Genomic DNA, 9,788 nt, shown 5'->3' on the forward strand with positions numbered 1-9,788 from the left:
AAAGGTGTTAAATGATATTCGCGTAATATTTCCTGTATTTCTTGTGATGAATATTTTTTTTTTCTAATTTGCTTCTAGAATAAATCTATTCAAGTACCCGAATGACGTATTTTGGGTGTTAGAATAAGACGTTGGCGTGCGAGAATAAACTAGTAAAATTTACTCTATTGATGTTGGTAGCGTTGATCTTGAATTGTCAACCGCTGTCAACGACAAACGTGAAAAATGAAACTCACCAATAAACGAAAAGAAATTGTGTTTAATTAATTATTGTTAAGAAAAGTGCAGTTATTATAAACATTAACTGTTATATGAGAAGTGTCATGGGAATTTACAGTGACACCATGGACATTCTTGTCTGATACAATATTCTGTTGCAAATTATTTTGTTCTAAATTAACAGAACAGCTTGGTAGGTTCGAAGCAACTGACCCAAGCATTTCAGACACTTCAATTTTTTTTCTTGTAGATGCCTCAACATAACCTTCAGCAACAGCTGAAGATTTCCAGCCTCCGTGGCGCTTAATGGTTAATAGATCACCACCATGAGAGCCGTTGCGCTGGTTCTTCGGAAACAATGTCCTGTAAAACCTTCTGGGTTTGACAACTTGAGAAAAACTGCGATTTCTTTTGGCACTTTACCCATGGTATTAATGCCAATTGGAGAATTCACACAGAAACCTTTCCGATAAGTTAAGAAAAATCGCTTATGTGTCACATTTTTAGGTCTTAAGTTAGCATATTTCTTGATTAAATTAATCCATTGTGGATGTGTTATTAGAAATTGTCTTGGAACGTTGTTTTTTGTTTTAAGAATCGACACCATGATAGAATCTAATCTATATTCAATATCCTCAATCGACAAATTCGTTAATTCCTCACGCCTACATGCTCCGTTATATCCAAATATCAGGATGACCTAAAAGTTCACCAGTTATAAAGCAACAATCAAAAAAGTAAAATTTAGTTACTTTCATCGCCAAGTATGTTTCATCATTTGCTTCTTGAATAAATTTATGAATATCCCCTTCTTCTAAGATTTCAGATTTCTTTGGTTTGTAACCTAACGATCTTTTAACAGTGCCTGTAATTTTCGGTATTTGGCGATATCTACATCCATTTTGATGTTTATACAGGATCTTAACATCGAATAGATCCTCCATAAGGTAGATGACTTATACTTTTGGCGTTGAAGATCAAAATACGCAAGTAGAACACTTTCGGATATTCTTTCTGTTATTTTCATGACGCCACTCTTAAAATTTTTGAAATTCCTTTTCATACTGGGATCTCGACTTGTCCGGCAGTAATGATTCTAACGTTTTTTTCGCAATTTCTTTAATTTTTGGCGGCGTAAGAGATGTATTTCTTTCAGCATTCATTTTACGCAAAAATTGACACTGACGTTTTAAATTAATTTTTTCAAAGCCGCCTTAAAATATTGTACATAAATCTTACCAACCACTTCCAAAATCCCTAGATTGAAATTTTTTCTGTTTTAATTTATAAAAGTGCATGAGAGGGCAAATTAGAAAAAATAGTATAAAACACTCATTACAGAAGGGCATTCAAGCACTCATTTGTTCCTCAACGCGCCGCTTCGCGGTTTGTTTCGGAATTTCAAATTCGTGCTTGAATGCATGCCTTCTGCAATTCGTATTTTAATATACTATTCTGGTGTTGTCATGAAAAATTAGAATTTGAACTGGTGATGATTTAAAAATGTATCGAAGCATTGAACGAACTGCTGAAGTTTTCAGATTTTGAGCTTTTATGGATGCGCTTGAAATAGCAATTTTTGTGATTTTATTATGTTCACAAAAACTTTTTAAATTAATCAATCCTCGAAAAACGTTTTGATTGGAAGCTGTATCTGCAACGTTATCTTTTACGATTAAGTATATCAAAAATCTTCCATCTGACTTTAAGTGAGCAATTTCTTGTATGTCGGCATTTTGCGCTTTTAGCTCGAATAAACTGTTGTAGTGTTCAATTTTTGTATCAAAGTTTTTGTCCGTAAAATGTAAATGATCGTACTCATCGGAACAATCTGCGATTGAATCCGTAGTATCAATGATATTAGGATTGTTGATCACGGTTTTTTCTACAGCTGATTTATATTGTTCGAACTCTTCATCTCGTTCACTTTGTGTTAAGTAAATTCGGCTTAGAGCATCGGCATTTGAATTTTGTTTTCCTGGCTTATAAATTACTTCGTACTCGTATTCTTCTAATTTTAATCTGAATCGCATGAGTCGTGAAGATGGGTTTGAAATCGAAAATAAGTAAATTAAAGGTTTATGATCTGTTAAAATTTTGAATTTCTTTCCGTAGATGTAGGGACGAAAGTGTTGAACACCATAAATAATCGCTAACAATTCTCGTTCGATGGTGGAATAATTCTTTTCCGATTTGTTTAATGCTCTGGACGCGAACGCGATTGGCAAGTCTCGACCAATTGGTCCCTGTGACAAAACAGCGCCGATTGCATTTTGACTCGCGTCTGTAGTCACTATAAATTCTTCAGCGTAATTGGGGTATTGTAAGATTGGCGGATTTGTTAATTGCAATTTTAATGTTTCGAAAGATTCTTCGCACAGTGCGGACCAAACAAAAGGAACATTTCGTTTTAATAAATTTTCGGTAATAAGAGGCAAGTCCAAGAAATGATCTAACTTGATCAGCATTTTTTGGTCTAGGGTAATTTTTTACGACGCTGATTTTACTCGGATCCGGCTTAATACCTTCGTCGGATATTAGGTGACCTAAGTAAGTGATTTCTTTTCTAAGGAATTCACATTTAGAAGGCTGTAATTTTAAATTATATTGTCTGAGTCTTGAAAAAACTTCAATTAGTTTAGTATTATGATCCCGTAATGAACCACCGTATATAACTATATCGTCAAGGTAGACGAAACATTTTATCCCTTGCAGACCTGAGAGTACAGTATTCATCAATCTTTGAAATGTTGCTGGTGACGATTTTAATCCCATAGGTAAACGTTTGTATTGGTAATGCCCTTCAAAAGAAAATGCTGTGCACGGTTTACTTTCATCATCTAATAAAATTTGATGAAATCCTGTTGCCAAATCAATAACTGAAAAATATTTCGAATTTCCTAATTGCTCTAAAATTTCGGAAATATTAGGCAAAGGATAAGCGTCTGATTGCGTAACATCATTAAGTTTCCTGAAATCGACCACTAATCTCCACTTTTTATTACCGTTACCATCTGTTTTCTTAGGGACTATTAAAATTGGCGAATTATAGGGTGAATTGCTATTTTCAATTACATCATTTTGTAACATGTCGTTAATTTGACGACGAATTTCGGGTTTTTGATTTTCGGGTAACCGATAGGGTTTAACGTGAACAGGCTTGTTAGATAATAGGGAAATATGATGTCTTAGAGCATCTGTATAAGTAAGTTGATCTCCTTCTAAATAAAAAATATCGTTGAATTCTCTGCAAATGTTAATTATTGATTCTTTTTCCTCTATATTCATATAATTTGTTTGAATTAAGGATTCCAATTTTTTCAATCTTTCGGATTCAACATTATTTTGCGATAAGGATATGGCGTGATAATCTTCGAGATTATGGAATTCTAAGTCGTGCGGATCAAATTGTACAGCTGTCTCGTTGGTATTAATTACGTTTAGGATAAAATGACCTTTGGTGTTTCCGACGATGCAGTTGGGAACGAACAACCCTGCTACTAATTCCTTTTGCACGCATAATTTAGGTTTTTTGACTGAATCGGCGTCGATCGGCACCTGCACTCTGATTTCGGATCAGGCGGGTATTTCACGCTTATTATTTGACATCTGTTTAGGGGAGCTTAGATTGACATTAGTTTTCGGCAAGATTTCCAACTGAAATCCGTGTTCAAAGTTGACCGCATCCTGATTAAAATTTATTACTGCCCCTAGTTTTGCTAATAAATCTCGGCCAAATATACCATCATGGGGTATGGGAAAGTTCGAAGGAACTATATGAAACGGGTGGATTACGACTGTGTCGCCTAATTGAATTTGTGCGTTACAAACACCAAGAGTTTTAACGTTTTCATTGGTAATGCCTTTTAATTTCATCGTCTGTGCGGTATTTACTATAAAGTCTTGATCTGCCACGTTTCGTTTAAAAATACACAGATCAGCACCGGTATCTAGAATTAAATTTGCTGTTTTAGACGCAGCTAAATCTATCGGAACAGTTACAAAATTTGGTTGTGACTTTATTGTGATGTTGAAAACTTTTGAATGAATTTCTGCGGTACCATTTAATGGGCGTTTTCGAGATTGCGCATCCGAGTTCCGTTGCCCGATGAACTCGGAGCAGGCTCGTTTCCCGGATTGTTTTGAGAATTTTGTGAGTTATTCGAATTATTATAACGTGAATTATTATATTCTCTTTTTCGGCATACATCTATGGTATGACCCCTTATTTTACATTTTATCGACAAAAATTGTTATTATTATTTGGATCTTGAAAGAAATTATTTTGTCGATTTGAATTTGTGAAAGGTCTTTGATTCGTGTTATTAGAATTATAATTAGAGTGATTGTTGTGAGACCTTTGATTTGCATTGTTGGAATTGTGATAAGAATTAAAAGAGGATCGATTTAAATTTAAATTATTAGAGTTTTGAGAACCTTGCAGTTTAGCTGATTTTTCTTCCTCAACTGCAGCCTCTATAGCTTCATGGAATTCTTGAAATCGCGACGCTTTGATAATTAGTTTACTTGGCTCATTCAGACCGTCTACAAAGGCCTTTAACGCTGAATGTTTATTTAACTTTTTGACGTACTGAGACGCATCTGCGCCTTGTTCTTTGATGCACGCGTCGTCCAGATCGGATGTCAATTGTATGATTTTATTTGCAAATTCTCGCACCGGATCTTTATTTTGTTTAATACTCAAAAGTGCGACTGGTATCTGCGGAGTCAGGTCAGGTTCTCACATGACATCAAGTTATTCATTGTGTCTTTAAAAAATTCACTAAACTGAAATAGAAATGTTATCTATTATCTATTTTCTATGTTTTTTACTATTCGTAGGGAAGATTGAATGTATCAACTATTACAGAGTTGCCTTTTAAACGATTCCTGACTTAACCCTTCTATTCCCCGTTCTTGCGAAAGGAATTAAATTAAGCCAAATTGCACATGCTTTAAAAAGTAACACACTTGACCAAACTTGAACCGGAATCGGAAGATTGGCGATAAATCCTTGTTAAAATCAAACCTGAGGAGCGAAGTTTTCGTAAATGTTAAGTAACACCCAAGAGAAGTAACATTACCGGCATATAACAGTTAAAAAACTATCCGGCCAACTTTTGTAACGGCGGACGTAAGAAATCTAAAAAAATACACTGCTTCGTGCGATGGTTCACAAAAACAAATATTGTTATCATTATAAAAAGGCTTCTTGAAGGTTTAAATTGCAGGTTTACATGCTCTGCGACACTTGTTAGGTTAGATATTAACTTTTCAAAATACACTTGAAGTTAGCGTTTAACAAAAAGATGTGGCAACAGCGCTTGACGTGTTAGGGAGAACCAAATTACCAACCTCAATGAGATCTCTGAAAAATTACTAACAAAAATATTTATTTGTCGTTTGAGAGCCAAAACGGCATGCATTGTGTTAAGGCAGACTTAAGTCATAGAATAGTGTCGCTCTTTTGGCAAAATTTCGTCCACGGGACCGATAAAACAGAGAAATAAAATGGTCACGTGATGTAAACAAACGAAATGCTCGGTACCGATAATTATCGTTAGAGAACCAAAATCGCACCCTTAGAGTTTTAGTCGAAAACACTCGCTAATTCTTTTTTTTAACGTAACTGTGATAAAAAAGTTTTTGTTTTTATTTTAAATTTTTTGCAAATTGTGGTTTAAATTTGAGATAAAACGCTAGTTTTATATTTATATTATATTTATCATGACGAAACACTTGTAAACTACATTTATATTCCAAATTTCACAAATCACTTCATTTATTTGTCTGAAGGTATTTGAGATCATAGGGCTTTTGATCCAATCTAAAGTGAACTAAAGGATCGTTTGGTGTATGCGTAGTTCCAATTTTGACAAATTTGATAAAAACGCATTTTTCTTCAAATTTAAAAGCAATTTGAATCATATCTAAAATGACAACTGAGGAGATACAGGGTGATTTTTTTAAAACGGCAGACGTTGTAGAATTTTTATTTATGAACCGATTTTAAAAATTTAAAAAACAAATTAAATGGTTTTCAATTTACTATTAACTGATGATTTTAAAAATTTTCTAAATGTTTTAGTATCTTTTGGGCGATACTCAACTTTCTTATTTTAAATTGGAACTCATATTTTGTTTTTCATAATTTGGAAGATATTAATTCTCTTAATTCAAAAATGTATAATATTTTCTACTTTAACAAAAAAATATTTTTAAAAAAATTATCAAAATTGAAAAAAATAAGCAATAAAAGTTAATAAAATCTAGGTGCATGGTGTCAAATAAAAGAATGCCGTTATTGTAATATCAAAAAGCAGCAAATAACAGAAACCATTGGCATTTTTTTTGAAATTATTAATAACAAAAAACAATAATAATTACAAATCAGAAAAAACAACTACCTAATTTGGGGATAGTGACCCTCCAAAATAGAAGGATTTATCAGTCTCTTCACTTTTTCTTTAAGTTAGTAAACGGGTTTTCGGATTGTCCAAATATTTTGGCAGATCTAAAATTTCTAGTACCTGCGTACCATGTAAGATTGAATCGTTTGATAATGGTCAATTACGCTAGAACTGATTACTATGAAAATAGTCCTTTAATTCGAATGTTAAACAATGTTAACGCATGGCATGATAAAATCGAATTTTTTGGTATGTCAAAGGGTAAAATTTAAAAAAACCGCTTCTGTTGTCCTAATCTAGTTTGTACTTGTATTGTATTTGTATTTTCTTGTTGTATTATTTTTAATCTGTTTTTGTGTTACTGTTTGTATTATTTTATTTCATGTATAAGTTCTGCGTTAATAAACATTTATTATTATTTATTAAGTAAAATGCTGTTGAAACGCCATCCCGTTTTTTTCATGGCGCAATTGACACCTACGAGAAATGCATTGTGCATTGTACGGTGTAGCCCCATCTTGTTGAAAGAAAACTTGTTCTTTCTGTTATTTGCTGTTTTTTGAAATTACAATAACGATATTGTATTATTTGACACCACGCACCTAGATTTTACTAACATTTATTGCCTAATTTTTTTCATTTTTGATATTTTTTTTAATTTTTTTTTGTAAAAGTAGAACATATTACACATTTCTGAATCAAGAAAATTAATATCTTCCAACTTATGAAAAAAAATATAGGTGCCGATTTAAAATAAGAAAGTTGAGTATCGCCCAAAAGATATTAAGACATTTAGAAAATTTTTAAAATCATCAGTTTATAGTAAATTAAAAACCATTTAATTTGTTTTTTAAATTTTTAAAATCGGTTCATAAATAAAAATTCTACAACGCCTGCCGTTTTAAAAAAATCACCCTGTATGTTTAACACATTTATATATGTATTAAAAAAATCATTTAGCGTTTTGTTCCACTATGCCTTAAAAATGGCTAAAATTTACACATTACAATTTTAAAGCGACGCAACGACAAAATTATTGGTGATAAAAAACAAATTTTTGTCTATTTTTTTCAATTTTGATAATTTTTTTTAAATATTTTTTTGTAAAAGTAGAACATATTACACATTTCTGAATCAAGAAAATTAATATTTTCCAAATTATCCAAAAAAATATGGGTGCCAATTTAAAATAAGAAAGTTGAATATCGCCCAAAAGATAATAAGGCATTTAAAAAAATTCTAAAATCATCAGTTTATAGTAAATTATAGTAAAACATTATAGTAAATTAAAAACCATTTAATTTGTTTCTTTAATTTTTGAAATCGTTTCATAAATAAAAATTCTACAAGGTCAGCCGTTTTTAAAAAATCACCCTGTATTAAATAACACTAAAAAGCAAATCAAAATTCGGACTTTTTCTCTTGGGGTTCAATTTGATAAGTACGTTTTGCTCCATAAGTTCCGGATTCAGAGATTATTTTTTTAGGTTCTAGCGCACAAACATTAATTTTTTTGACTTTTTCTTAAAACTTGCAGAGTTATGGGATTGCTCGACAGTGTTTTGGAATGCTAATTTGATTAGTTTTCCAAAGACCTATAAATTTTATTGCTGGGATAAGTATATATTTTCCATGATATTTTTGAGAAACTGATCTTGATGTTCTAAAAAAAGGCAGTTTCTACTGATTTTTAAATGCAATTTTGTATATAGAATTATTATATTATATCAATTCCTTTTTGTAATGTATTATTAAAAAGATTAAGAGCTTGTCTTTTTGGAGCATTGATAAATGTATTGCTATGTCTTATCGTTTAGAAGTTACAGGATAAAACACATCGCGAAGTTGTTTTTTTGACGAGTTCATACAAAAAATGCTATTGGTTAAAAAATCTTAATATCTAGACACATTCTATTAAGTTTTAAAATTACTTAAATGCTAACACAGCGCAGATTAATACGTTTTAGAAAACTTCTTGATGATGAAAAAGTTCTTAGTTAGAAGTGGGAATGTAGAAAATGTGAAGAATCCAGAGGATATCTAGTGAGCTTGGGTAATCTTGAGAATCTAGAGGGAATGTAGAGTCACTACAGAATTGAGAAAATTTAATGGAAATCTGGTCTAAAAAAACTAGAAAGAGTCTAGAAAGTTTACTGGGAGTCTAGAAGTTTTGGAGAATCTAGAGGATGTCTAGCAAACCTTGATAAATCTAGAGCACCTAGAAAATGAACTGAGAGTCAAAAATTGCAGAATATAGCGGGTGTCTAACGAAACTGGATATCTAGAGAATCTCGAAATTCTAGTGGAAATCTAGAGTCTAAGAACAGTACAGAAAATCTAGAGAATTCAGGCAATTAAGGAACGACTCCTCACTGAAAGCGACAACGATTGATTTCTTTCTAATTAATAAAAAGCAACAAACATGTAATTGTGTTTACTTTAATTCCGATTTAATTCTTATTCTTAACCCGGCCCTGTCCCAAATTCGTTCTTGACCACTTTCGGGTACCTGAAAATGATTTACAATGGGGTTGCTGGCACTTTTAAGAACCCTCATAATCTTTGCGGTAATGAGAACCGTCTGCCATAAAAACGTTAGAAGAATTGGAACAGTATAATAGCAATACACACTCTGTATTGTAGGTTTTGCGGCGCTGATGCCAAAAAATATACAGAGTGTACCCGAATAATGTGTAAAGATTTTAACCGCTGTAGATAATGATTTTGCAAAAAAATCGAAGGCAAAAATTTTTCGGATTATCCGTGGAGTCGCGATAAAGACATTTTTTACCACTTTTATATTAACGTTTTTATTCCTAACTTTTCGATCGCCTGGACTGACATTGGTATTGGAACTGGCCTACCTCAACAATTCTGCAAAAAATTAATGTCGAAACGGTGACGGTTTGGAACGCAAATTTTGGCCATTACATCAAACTGCATTGTCTGATATTGGGGTTAAAATCTTTGCATTTTATTTGGGTGCACTCTGTATTTGTAACAAGCAGTACTAGAAACATACCTAAAATATTACTTCAATAAAATTATTGCAGATTATGACTACAAAAAGTCGATCTTCTGTCCTTGGTAAAGCCAGTATGACCGGAAGTGACTTTTTGTCTACAGACACTGCAGGAAGTGATTCTACGGAATCGTTTC

General features: G+C 32.4%; 1 long non-coding RNA gene across 1 annotated transcript; it reads left to right on the forward strand.

The window, feature by feature from the left end:
• Positions 1-155: 155 nt before the first annotated feature.
• On the forward strand, positions 156-833 carry LOC148170568 (uncharacterized). Its single transcript, XR_015770407.1, has 2 exons — positions 156-412; positions 470-833. It is a non-coding gene; the product is annotated as an uncharacterized LOC148170568 (long non-coding RNA).
• The last annotated feature ends 8,955 nt before the right edge of the window (positions 834-9,788 follow it).

This window comes from Gnatocerus cornutus, chromosome 7 (assembly GCF_029298725.1).
Source record: "Gnatocerus cornutus isolate USDA-ARS CGAHR chromosome 7, icGnaCorn1.1, whole genome shotgun sequence".
NCBI classification, from domain to species: domain Eukaryota; kingdom Metazoa; phylum Arthropoda; class Insecta; order Coleoptera; family Tenebrionidae; genus Gnatocerus; species Gnatocerus cornutus.